We start from the raw sequence: 14,055 nt of genomic DNA on the forward strand, positions 1-14,055 counted from the left end.
CATCCAGCCAATCACTGACACACTCTCACCCCCATCACTCCCGACCTCTATGAGACTCTTGCAGGGGATTGGCCGGGTCAAGAAGTGATGATCGGACACTCGTTTGACCTTTCAAAGACGAGAAGGGAAAATGGGGCTTAAAAAAAACAATCCTTTAATTGGTGCATTCTGTATGTCTTCCTAGGACTGGCTTCGTGGCATTGCTCCAGAGGTGAGACTTGTCAAGTTTTGCCGGATCACCGGCGTGACTGTTGTATTTTTATTCGAGACTCACCTTTCCTCTGAACCATCTTGGCCTTGATACAACATGTAAAAGTTACCTGAGTTGCAAAAAACTGTATTAAAAAAAACTGACTAGAAAAACACTGAATGGAGTTGCTGAGTCTTTCTATAATGTATAAATTGACCAGTCCACCTCCAAATTGTCTGCATGGGCTGGCATGAGATTTTATTCTAAAACGGTCCATACAGGGCTGCAATTCCTAGCACCTAATACTCTTAGATGACCTCGGCCAACCTCTTCCTGCATCGACACGTCTTCTCGAGTCTCGATCTTTTTTGGGAGACAAAGGGGCAAGAGTGATCTGAGGTTTCGTCAAGGTAACGAGACCTCTTGCTCAACCGGCAACATCTGTTAATGATTTGCTGCTCCAGTAACAGATGCACCGCACGCGCCCGAGAGAAACACGACATCTCGCGGCTCCAATAACTCCCGGTGTCATCCGGAGGAATCCGAGCCGAAGGAGACTTACAGTTACGTTCCAGAGATTCACAGCTCCCTGTCTCTTGCCCGCGCCAGCGTCCACGGCCCCCTCCTACCGGACCCGCCCCCCGCCCCGTGGCCCGCGAGAGACAGACATGGAAGCTGAAGCGGTAAAAGTTTATTAGCCAGCGCCAGGCTCCGCACTGCTCCGGGGCCTGGGCCGCCTGCGGGGCCCCACGGATTTACGGCGCGCGTGTTTAATTTGGAACCCGACACTTCCCTCCGCTCGTGGCCTGCCTCAGAACCGCGGCACTCGCTCGCCCGCCCGGGGTTAGGGGTTAAGTAAAGGAAGTGGCAGGTCCAGGGGCAGAGGACGAGAGCCGAAGGTTGGGGGGGGCGTTTAGAGTCAGGACAGGACCGAAGTGGGGTCAAAGGTTTAACGAGACGGCGGGAGGGTTTCTGCCATTACAGACGGCTGTAAAAGAAGAAGAGCGAAGGAGATCATCCTGCCAGTGTTGTGTTCGTTGGACGGGTCAGCATGTTACAGCCAGGATCCTCTTTCAAACCTCTCTTTCAACCCTCTGTCTTCCATACTCTTCCCCTGCTCTATCCCCGGCGTGACACCTTTATGGCCGCGGCTCTGCCCACCCTGCCCCGCCCGCCCCTCGGCCGGGGCCGCCCCGCCCCGTAACACGGCCCGCGGGCTCCTCGCCGCCGAGCTTCTTGTAGAAGCGTAGAAGTTTATTTAGTGTGAACATCCTGCCATGGCCCATGCTCCCGACCCAGTAGGGGAGCGCAGGGGGCTGTCCTGGCTGGCACGGAGGCGCCGGAGGCGTGGGAGGTAGGATTTGGAGCTGCGAGAGGAGCACGTGCGTTGTCGGACTCCTCACGGGGGCCCCGCCGCGCGAGCGCAGACGTGAGCCGACCTCAGCGCAACGCCCTGTGGGTGCCCAGTCCTATGAAAAGTTACAAACTGCTGGGCTTACGGGCCCGTTTAACAGTTACGGCTGTGTTTTGGTCTTTACTGAAATGTGGCTCAGCGACAGTATTCCAGACGCCGGCATTCATCTGGATGGATTAGTCTCAATCCGTGCCAATAGAGACAATGCACTCCGGAAAAACACGCGGCGGAGGAGTATGCATTTCTATCAATGAGTCCTGGTGTAAAAACTCTGTGCTTGTCGTTAAGTACTGCTCACCGCTGGTGGAGTTTGCTATTGTCAGATGCAGACCTTTTTATTTACCGCGGGAATTCACCTCCGTGTTTATAATCGCGCTGTACATTCCACCCAGCACCAACACACGAGAGGCTCTCCAGGAGCTGTATGGAGTGATTAGTAAACTGCAGAACGTTCATCCGAACGTTGCAGAACGTTCACGGACTGTTTATTGTCACTGAAGACTTGAACCATGCAAATCTCAAGTCAGTACTGCCTAAATTCCATCAACATGTAAACTTTCCAACGAGAGGAGTGAATGCGCTGGATCTCGTTTACACAAACATTTCCGGTGCGCACCGGGCAGAGCCCCGCCCCCACCTCGGATACTCTGATCACATGTCTGTAATGTTGATTCCTGCATATAGACCAATCGTAAGATGCTTGAAACCGCTTCTGAAGCAGGTGAGAACCTGGCCAGCAGGAGCCATCTCTGCTCTTCAGGACTGTTTTGAGCAGACGACTTGGATCACGCTCAAGGAGGCTGCTAGTGACGGTGGCACTGTTAACCTGGAAGAGTATACAGCATCAGTGACTGGCTACATCAGCAAGTGCATTGATGATGTTACTGTCTCCAAGACCATCACCACACGCCCCAACCAGAAGCCATGGATGCCTGCTGAGGTGCGCATGCTACTGAGGACCCGTGATTCAGCCTTCAGAACAGGTAACAGAGAGGCTCTCAGGAAAACAAGAGCCAAACTCTCACGTGCGATCAGGGAAGCAAAGCGTGCACACGCACAGAGGATCCATGGACACTTCAAAGACACTGGTGACACACGGCGCATGTGGGAAAACATCACCTTCCTGTGACAGTGATGCCATCCTCCCAGATGCACTGAATGACTTCTATGCACGGTTTGAAGCGCAGAACAACGTTGCAGCAGAAAAGTCCATCCCTCCGCAAAATGACCAGGTGCTGTGCCTGACGGTGGCTGATGTGAGGCGTACTCTGCGTGGAGTTAACCCACGGAAAGCTGCTGGACCAGACAACATCCCGGGTCGTGTGCTCAGAGAATGTGCTGACCAGCGTGCAGATGTCCTGACAGACATCTTCAATATCTCTCTAAACTGCACCGTGGTTCCAACATGCTTCAAGACCACCACCATCGTCACCGTGCCTAAGAAGCCCACGGTGTCGTGTCTCAACAACTACCGTTCCATCGCACTCACATCCATCATCATGAAGTGCTTCGAGAGACTCGTCATGAGACACATCAAGACCCAGCTTCCCCCTTCTCTGGACCCCCTGCAGTTCGCGTACCACCCCAACTGCTCTACAGATGATGCCATCTCTACCACACTTCATCTGGCACTCACACATCTGGACAAAAAGGGCACCTACGTAAGAATGCTGTTCATAGATTTCAGTTCAGCATTCAACACCATTGTTCCTCAGCATCTGATTGGAAAGTTGAGCTTACTGGGCTTGAACACCTCCCTCTGCAACTGGATCCTGGATGTCTTGACTGGTAGACCTCAGTCAGTCCGGATCGGTAGCAGCACTTCCAACACCACCACACTGAGTACTGGTGCTCCCCAGGGCAGCGTACTCAGCCCTCTGCTGTTCACACTGCTGACTCATGACTGTGCAGCGATGCACAGCTCCAACCACATCATCAAGATCGCTGATGACACGACCGTGGTGGGTCTCATCAACAAGGACGAGTCAGCATACAGAGAGGAGGTGCGAGAACTGGTGAGCTGGTGTAAGGTCAACAACCTGTATCTGAATGTTGACAAGACAAAAGAAATGGTTGTTGACTTCAGGAGAGCAAGACGAGATCACTCCCCGCTTGCCATCAAAGGCTCCTCAGTGGAGATCATCAAGTACATCAAGTTCCTTGGTGTTCACATAGCGGAGAACCTCACCTGGACCCTAAACACCAATTCCATCACCAAGAGAGCCCAGCAACGTCTTTACTTCCTTCGGAAGCTGAGGGAAGCCCATCTCCCATCACCCATCCTCACTACCTTCTACAGAGGTACTGTGGAGAGCATCCTGAGCAGCTGCATCATTACCTGGTTTGGGAACTGCACCGCCTTTGACCGCAAGACCCTCCAGAGAATAGTGAGAACAGCTGAGAAGATCATTGGGGTCTCTCTTCCCTCCATCACGAACATCTACATAACACGCTGCATCCGGAAAGCCACCAACATTGTGAAAGACCCCACACACCCCTCACATGAACTGTTCACCCTTTTGCCATCTGGAAGAAGGTACTGCAGCATCCAGTCCCGCACCTCCAGACTGTGCAACAGCTTCTTCCCAGAAGCCATTAGACTCCTGAACTCTGGATAACTCCAATCCCGATTCAGATTCCAAAATGGGCACTTTTATACATGCTTATAGACAGTCACACACACACGCACACACACACACACACACACACACACACACACACACACACACACACACATACATATGTACATACATACATACATACATATCTATACACACACTCAAACATTGTTTTGCATCGGACTAGTGCTGAAGTCAAACGTCACACAAATAAACTATGCACTCCTGTTGCAGTCTTGCACATTATCCTACTTGCTGCTAGAGTACTGTACTAAACCAGCACTGTACTCTGAACTGTTCTGGCTGCTACCGGTGACTGCTATGTTCAGGGTAGCATGTCACTGATTGCTATGCACAACTCACTTTACGTATGCCCAGTACTGTGTACTGCACTAAATAATTGCACTGTCTACTCATTTTGTATTTGTCCTGTCCTGTATTTATTATTGTTTATTTAATGTTTATTTAATGACATTTTTGCACTATATTGGACTGTTTGCACTTGTCTGTTGCACTGTTGTTTTGTGTTGCACCATGGTCCTGGAGGAACATATTGTGTTTGTTGTGTACTTGTATATAGCTGAAAATGACTATAAAACCTCTTTGAACTATTGAACTTGAAATGCCATTATATCCGTTTAGTCTCCCAGATGTGACACTTCTCAATTTCTATGTCTTTTTATGTTTAGAATTAATTCATGTTTTAGAAGTAGATTTACATTTACATTTATGGCATTTAACAGACGCTCTTATCCAGAGTGACTTACAAAAGTGCTTTGCCATTTACTCATAGAGCACATCCTAGTACAGTACAGTAGGTTAGAGTCCAACATACCAATGAACTAGAACACTGTAGAATACAGGGATCACTGCTGATGCCTAGAAGTGCAAAATACATAAGGTTTTAAATAATGATAAATAAACAATAAGTGTTAGAGTTTGTTAAACAACATAAACAGTACCCTACAATAAGTATTAATTTAGTTAGTCAATATGGGAGCAGTGTCAGTTGTCCTTTAAATATTCTGCAAATAGATGAGTCTTCAGTCTGCATTTGAAGACTGCAAGGAACTCCGCTGTCCGGACAGCAAGTGGGAGGTCATTCCACCATCTTGGAGCCAGGACAGAAAATAGTCTTGATGCTTGTCATCCATAAGACCTGAAGCAAGGTATTTCAAGCTGAGCCGTACTTGAGGTTCTAAATACTCTAGGAACGGATCGGGCTTTGACCATTGACCTCATGTATGAAAGGGCTGGTCCATTTTTGGCTTTGTAGGCAAGCATCAAGGTTTTAAATCTGATGCGTGCAGCTACAGGGAGCCAAAGAAGGGAGTGCAGCAGTGGAGTTACATGAGTGAACTTCGGAAGATTGAAGACCAGTCGTGCTGCTGCATTCTGGACAAGTTGTAGAGGTCTGATGGCTCTTAGAGGAAGACCAGCAAGTATCGAGTTGCAGTAGTCGAGCTTTGAGATCACAAGACACTGCACAAGTACCTGGGCAGCTTCCTGCGAGAGAAAGGGCCGAATCCTTCGTATGTTACAAAAGAGAAATCTGCGAGACTGGGTTAGATTAGAAACATGAGTTGAGAATGACAACTGGTTGTCCAAAGTTCTGCCCAGGCTACGGGCAGCTTCAGATGGTGATACCAGGGAGTTCTCGAAAGAAACTGTGAGGTCATGGTAAGGGCTGGGAGTACCTGGAATGAACAGAAGCTTGGTTTTACTGGGGTTGAGCTTCAAGCGGTGGGCTATCATCCAGATAATGTAAAGTAAATCATGTTTACGAGGCTTCTTGTAATCGTAATATATATGACGAGACTTTCTCACGTTGCCGATTACTGGCCGTAACAGAAGCGTTCGCTCAGAGGTCAAAGGCCACACTATCTCCAAGGTCCGCAGGTGGAGCTGCCTTCAGACGCCGAAATGGGGGGAAATGATAACTCCTTCGAACACAATGAAACCAATTACAGGAATTTTCATAACTGAGCGATCGATGAATCGGCCCCGCGACAGAGCCGCTACAAGACTCGGAGCCGTGACCCCTCCAGTGTTCCACGCCAAGACTAATTAGACCGAAGCGAATCAATTAGATACGCTCTGCTCGGGCGCTTTAAGACTGGCCCATAGTGAACAAACCAGCACATAAAAGGGAGATCTCAGTAGTTTATTCCCCAACGATGTGACCAGCCAGTGTTTGCTCTAAATTTACATACACCGCGCTATGCGTATGCACTGGTTGGTCGGTGTTGTATTGAGGTGCAGCCTTCTTCACATTCTCCTCTGATCCCTTTTCACCGATGAGTCATTTACGCCTTTCGCTGGATGTTTTTGGCTGATTGCACCGTTTTCCGTGGACTCCTGACACCGGTCCATGAGAAGACCCCACCAGGCTCCACCCGTGACTCGACTTTCCTATTCTAATGCGGATTCACGCAGAAACTGGTCCACACGAAACTTTTTCCGCTGATTTTATCGGCACCACGGAAATCGCAGCAGCCAGCCTTGCAACGGGCTCAAAAGGACCGCGTCGGAAGAATGTTTCAGAACAATTAGCGGTGGGTTGTTACTTTTATTTTACAAAAGCGCCACGCATTTTGCTAGCCACTTTTCCGATCTCGATCACGCGCGACGTTCCCGCCGATATGAACCCCCCCCCCGAACCACGGGCGCCTGGGCACGAGAACAAAAGAAGCGAAAGCTTCCGGGCCGCGCGGGTGCTCCATGTTTCTGGCACGGAGAGGCAGCGGGTTCTGCTGCTCAGCCTGTGGGGGTTTGGGGGAGCGCCCCAGCGGTGCAGAGCAGGCTGAGGAGGCTTCCCCGCCAGGCCTGGCCCGAGAGGAGGCTCCCATCCACCCCACCGCCATTGTAGACTGGCGGCAGGTACTTCCCCCATCCCAGCGTGCAACAGACTATGCTCACTGGGTTGGCGGAGGAGCGGGCTGGTGTGTGTTTGGGGGCGGTGGGGGGATTTAAGGGGGTGTCTCCCTCCCTGAACTGTGTTTATTAATTCTTTTGATTTGCAGGTGGGTTTATTGTTTCATTTGACCGTTGCACGTTGCCTTTCTAGTGTCACTGTGCGGAAACCCAGGGGAGTGAAGGGTTTCCAGAGCGTCGGGGGCATGAATTGCAAACAGGAAAGGCATCGGAGTAATCGAGAATGCTGGAGACTGCTGACATTTTGACCATTACAAAGGACAAGGTCAGCTAGCAGGTGTGTACGTGCAGAGGGAGCGTGGATGTGTGTGTGTGTGTGTGTTTGCATGCGCGTGTGTGCTGGGCACCTGGTCAAGCATATAATCACTAATCATTTCATTTACGTGTTCAACATGGCACTGCCCATTTATTCTCTGTCTGCTACATTCTTGCTTACTGCCCCGTAGATTGCTACTTAACCCCCTGCAGAGGTTCACAGTGGCCCATTGTGGGGTGGAGAAGCTAATCTTGATTGATTTTTTCCCAGGCGCCGCACATCCCCTCGAGTGGCTAATGTCCTTTAACTCGCGGCCTGGGACCATGTTAACACACTCAGCTGGACCTGAGAGAGACCAGCAAAAGACGCGGCCCACTCCCTCTGTGGGAGGGTTATGATATAGCGTCTGTTCTATAGCAAAAGTGTCACGCAGCTTGGCAGGGACGAAACAAGCAACGCAAATCTCTTTATGCTGTGTTCACACTTTGCTACGCATGTTAGTTTTGCTTGATTGGACCCTTACAATGGCACTTAGAAGCATCTGAGTGTTCAATATATTGTGGAATATGGACCCAGCACACAAAACGTCCGTTGCCTAGCGCAGTCATTTGGAGAGATTTATGTTTGGCGATTTTGTACGCAGGCTAGAAATACTAGGAGGGCTTTGAGGTGAACTATCTAAAATTCAAAATGTTTGATGTCCAGAGTGCACAGGGCCAGGGGTCGCAGTTGTGGTGACAACTTTCTTTCTCTCTTTTGGCTTATCTCCATCTCTCTCTCTCTCTCTCTCTCTCTCTCTCTCTCTCTCTGCCATTTGGTAACCCAGGGCCAAGGACCTGTCAGTGTGGATCGGCATCTTGCGTACCGAGGGCCTGCTCCAAGCCTGGGAAGAAAAGAAGCCACATTCCACCGAGTCAAACAGCCAGCATTCCCCACACCTCCAGCCCACCGCTCCTAGCACCCCCAACCACCCCTCAGAGTTCTTCTGCAAAGCGGAGCCATGAATGAGATTAACAAAAGCGTTCTGTAAGGGCCCTTCTTGGCTGCCTTCCATGTCAACAGCTCTCGGGGTCAGAGGTCGCACTAACTACATTCATTCCCAGCAGACACTACCTCTCTGCAACAACACAGCCTGCCCGAGTCCGGTAACAGCAGCAGCAGAAAGGGCCAACCCGGGGCGGCGGGGGCGGGGCCGGGGGCGGGGCCGGGGGCGGTGGGGGCGGGGTCGGAGGCCGGGGGCAGTTAGTCTTAATCCCCCGAGATATTCCAGATCCCTACACGTTTCTGCTCAATTAAAGCAATATCACACCTCGCAAATGGAACAGAAAGAAAAAAAAGCAAAAATGTGGGTTGGGGGTTGAGGGAGAAGGAGGAAAAGAGAGAGAGAGAGAGAGAGAGAGAGCGGGGGGGGGGGGGGGGGGGCTTATTATTGTGCGAACATTTATGATCTGCCTAACACATGGTTCCGAGCACCTGAATTCACTCAGTGAAGAAAGGCTCTGGGCGTTCAGCTCGGCTCCATAAAAGTTCCAGTCACACACTGCTTCACGGATATGTGCCACACCTGGTCGAAATCCGTCGCGCCAAACCAAAGGACGGGTTTAACCTGGTTACATGTGAACGGGCAAAAATATGCATCTGTAAGGTGCGAATATCGGTTCTGGTGTTGACATGGAGAGAAGCGAAAGAAAAGTCAGATGAAAGTCCAGAAACCAGAGAAATACAAACAGAGAGACGGGGGGGTACCGAGAGTGCTCTCCGGTTTCTGTCGTTCGGCGAGCTTTTTATCTTTGCTTTCGCTGCTTTTCCCTTTTAGCCGCATCCAGAGCTCCTCCCCAGCCCCCCCCCCCCCCCGTCGAGCCCAGCCCAGCTATGAGCACCGCCACATGGCTCGGCCCCAGCCAGCTGCAGGGCCCCTGGATCTCACCACAGAGAGAAAGAAACGTAGAAAGAAACTTGGAAAAAAGAACACGTGTGTGTGTGTGTGTTTGTGTGCGTGTACGTATTAGAGAGCAGGAGACAGAAGGGAGACCCACTCGATGACAGACGGAGGTTTAGGGGGCAGACGTACACCATTTCAAGACAAAACAGAGTGAACTGGAGTGCTAAAGTTTCAAAGCGCCCGAGCACGAGGATTTCCACAGGGTCTGACTTCCTCTCTGGAGCCTGGCCAGCAAGTGAGCAGGAGGTCAACTGTCAGCCAATGACGAGTCCACCAGTCAACCACCCAGTAACTGCCAAGCAACCATCAAGTCCATAATCTTGAATGACAGACAACAGAAATCATGAATCTATTACAGTTGCAATGGATCACTGGGTAAAGAGGGAATTACTGAGTGAATGATGACCAACATGTCCACTGACCAATCAGAGGACCCACAAAAAACCCATATTTATTAGCTGTGTGTGTGTGTGTGTGTGTGTGTGTGTGTGTGTGTGTGTGTGTGTGTATATATATTCTGTATCTATATATTCCTTACCAACAGCAGAAACATGGACAGTGGGTGAAAACTATTGACTTTGCCTTACTGTCACAGGCTGACATAAAACGTCACACAGGTCTTTTATCAACACATGAGGTGAGTGTTTCCGAGCCTTTCCCACGCGATGGATCTAAGCTTTAGAGCAGAGCCGGGAGCGTTCTCCCTCCACGGGGCCAGCGCGTCCGTCACACCACAACCTACCCCCCCCCCCCCCCCCCCCGTGCCTGATCAGTAATAAATTAGAACCTTATCACCCGTGTGCCGTGGAGGACCCGGTCTCTGAGACAGATGGACGGATGGACCCAAACCTCTGTGAGATGAATGCTACCTTGGTTTCATCTGTTATAACCCCAGCTTGATCGTGACGTTCCCGTGCGATGAGACCTGCCCGGTGACTGGCTGGTACACAGCCGGAAGTGTGCGTTACGAAGACGCGCAAATATTTCAACCTCAATCTCAAAAAAGAAAAAAATCATTTAAAAATCCCGAAAGAGTAACTGAAGCAGTATTGCATACTCAACACGCTCTTCCACGTGTCCTCCCGCTAGCGTCCCGTGAGACATTTGACACTCCAGTAAGACCGCCCCAGTGAGAGGGTGGAGCTCAGTGGTGGAGCACTGGCCCGTTGGTGTGCAGTGCTAGCAGCCAGCCACGTGGATAGCTACCCCGGTCCTCACGCTAGGCTAGCAGCCAGCCGTGCGAGCTGGGTGCCCTGGCCTCTGTACAGACTAGCTTGGACAAATCTGAACGGCTGTTTGTTTTAATGCACAGGATGCACTGCTGCCTAAACAGATTGGAGGCGGCACAGAGTGATAAATAATTCACCTCTGACAGCAGGTCCGTGTGAGCATGTACACACACACACACACACACATCTTTGATGGTTGGCTGCTGTAGCAAAACCATTGGAGTTTACGCTCGACCTGTGTAGCCTCCTGTGATATGATCCTACACACACACACACACACACACACACACGCGCGCGCGCGCGCACGCACACAGAGCTTAAATTTTTACTCACTCATCCACCTTCACAATTTCACCCACTGTGGGTCTTCATCTAACTGCTCTCTTCATCTAACTGATGAGTCAACTACAGACACACACACACCACCCGAGTGCGAGAGCTAGCGGAGGAGCGGGGGTGCATGAGACGGGGGTGCAGGAACACACTGCCAGCGATAAGTCAGGGGCACTGTACACACGGGCTTCGCCTCAGCTGTGGGGGTAAAGCAACCCCGAGATTCCAGCGATAATCTATTTCTCTCCTCCGTCTCTGACCACCAGTGTGGCAGAATCTGCCTCAGCTTCACGCATGCCCGCTCACTGACGCAGCTCGGTCAGAGGCCGTGTCTGCCTGTGACGCTCGGCCTTTCTCTTTGTGCTCGGCGTCGACTGAACGCGATCAGTCGACAGAGGGCGCTAGCGCTCAATGGAGCGTGGAAGCGCTCTGCGGGTCAAACTCCTCGCAAACGACACTGGAGCGTTTTGGGCCCCCAGCCTGAGCCGAGATTACGGATGCAAGAAATATTTCCGTCAACATTTCGGGACAAGCACAACGTGGGACAGCAAAAGAAAAGTGGTGCTTGTGGTTTTGTGGTAGAAATTAAATCACAAAAGGTAAAAAAAAAACACCAAAAAAACATAGAAACACTAAAAGTTATAAAGTTATGATGTAAAAATACACCTGGTGCTTTAAAATCTCCCTTATGGTATGAAAGGCGTCAGGCCCGGTTTGAATCAAAACTGACACTTTTGAGTGTGAAATAGTTTTCTGCATTTCTTTCAATCGGAAATGTCAGGAGTGCCTTGCAGCTCTGTCATGTTAAAGGTAAAGTGTGCAGGGTTTTAAAGGGGAAGCTCAGGTGAAGGGACAAGTCCAGCGCATGTTAGGCCAAAATAAAACCAAAAAACCCCCCAAACACTTAAAGACAGGCCACATGAGGCCTTAAAGGAGATGATAAAACAAATGCTACAGTGTATCAACCCATACTACAAAGTTATGTCACTCATTCAACTATGCTGTTGTCTATTTACTTAAAAGCAAATAAACCCACAAGCATGATCATGTAAAGCGATACGTTTGCTTCAGCAATTCTAACAGCGAATTTATGTCTTAAAAATACACTTTACATCGGCGCTACGATCACACACATTAATCAAGAATATACATCTTCGTTTGCAGCGTATTATCAGCATCAGGAAAGACTGAAGGCCTTTTTATAATAGTTGACAAAAAGAAGCTGTGATTTGTAATCCTGGACACACAATAGGCGCGGGCGGTGTTTAGCTGCCACAGCTCTCTTGAAAGAGCCCATACCGGAGCGTGCGGCAGACAGCTGGGTAAAATGAGACGTGCTCTCGGTACCTGTGCCCCGCAGAGGGGCACGCCGCGGCTCTATTTACGTCTGCGCAGTTTCCTGTGTTACGAAAAAGGGAGATAATTCATTCATCTAACGGGAGCCATAAATTCAAGCATTAACCGCACCGCGCCATATAACAGAGGAGGGCCTGGTGAAATGGGAGCCAGATGAAGGCCGAGGAGAGAGATCAGGACAAGGGAATGACAAAGAAAGAATGAACTAAGAAGTTAAGGGAGAATGAGAGAAGAAGAGAAGAGCCTGAGGGAAATTGGACTACTGTGTGCGGTGGAGTAAGAGAAGAGGGGAGGAGGAGAGGAGGGGAGGAGGAGGGGCGGAGGGGAGGAGGGGGAGATGGGGGGGGTCTGGGGCTGTGTTGCTAACAGGCCTCTAGGGAGCGAGCGCTTGACGGACCATATGGGTAACATAGGAAGAGGAAGAGAGAGAGAGAGAGAGAGAGAGAAAGAAAGAGACCAGGAAAGAGAGAAAGAGAGAGAGAGGGTGGCACAAGCCCTCAGGCTGGCAAGACTCTCTGCCACAGCTTCAGCTGTTACCCATGAGCCCCCGGGCCTCGCGAACATAGGCTCACCACAAAGCGCGCACTAGGAAGCACTGTGCTGCCTTCCTCTGTGTGGGCAGGGAGACACATCAGGTTGTGTTGGGAGAGCCCCCCGCGCTCCCATACACCTTCATCCGCCGGTTCGCCCACGGACGGGCCGGGAAGCTCAAGGCTACGCCATGCGTGTCTGCCATGTTGCTTAAGCAGTACAGGCCCGGCGTCGCTACTAATAAACCCCAGAGGTCTCCGAAATGATTGTGACACATCAGCGCTTTTATGATAAACTCCCGATCAACTAATAAGGGATCGGTCTGCAACGGACTGTCCCCGGAGCTCATGCAAAGTTCTGCTGAAGACGCTAAAAGTTCCGAAGCTTCCAACGGGTCAAAAAGTAAAGGTATAACTCGCTAATGGGGAATAACAACTTCGAAATTGCCAAGCGTGTAAATGCTCAGTGGAGGGATCTCACCAGCAGAAACAATAGTTTGTGAGTAAGGGACCATTTCTGCCATTCACAACAACAACAAAAAGTCTCTAGAACACTGTACGGTTTGATTAGGTAATTTAATTTAAGAGGTAACAATTCACACAGACCATCATCACACTAAACTCATTTGCTTCATTAATGCTGGTAAACGCCAGCTGGGTCCGGCGCAGTGGACTTAGGTTTAGTAAGCAAACATGAAAAGGCTCGAACAGTGTGCCTGTACGGAACCGTTATGCTGGGCTATAAAGCCAGTTCCCTTGAAGTGAATGATCTAAATATCTAGCTGGTATTTATTGTAATTGAGGTGCAGCTACTACACTTTCATGACATGAGCTGAACAAACAGTATACTGGTCTCCCACGGTGTGGGCCATTCCTCTGAGGGAAATGTGAGCGTGATGAGGGCTATTGTGATCACAATGGGCTGAGGAGCGCGCACACGCACGCGCACGCACACACACATGCACGCGCACGCACAGACACACACACACACACAGAGCGCTCTCACCTCCCACTGCAGGATTGATGAGTGGATCTTACACACACTGCATCATTTAGAGGAGGCTTCATTTTGAAGAAGCACCTGCAGAGGCTCTGGTCACCCCCGCCGGTGACAAATTCACACAAAACACACACACACACACACACACACACACACATGCATGCTCTCTCTCTCTTACACACACACACAAACACATGCATGCTCTCTCTCTCACACACACACATACAAACATACACACACACACAGGCTCTCT

The sequence above is a fragment of the Electrophorus electricus genome, chromosome 25 (genome assembly GCF_041902795.1).
Source record: "Electrophorus electricus isolate QZ-2024a chromosome 25, ASM4190279v1, whole genome shotgun sequence".
NCBI lineage: Eukaryota > Metazoa > Chordata > Actinopteri > Gymnotiformes > Gymnotidae > Electrophorus > Electrophorus electricus.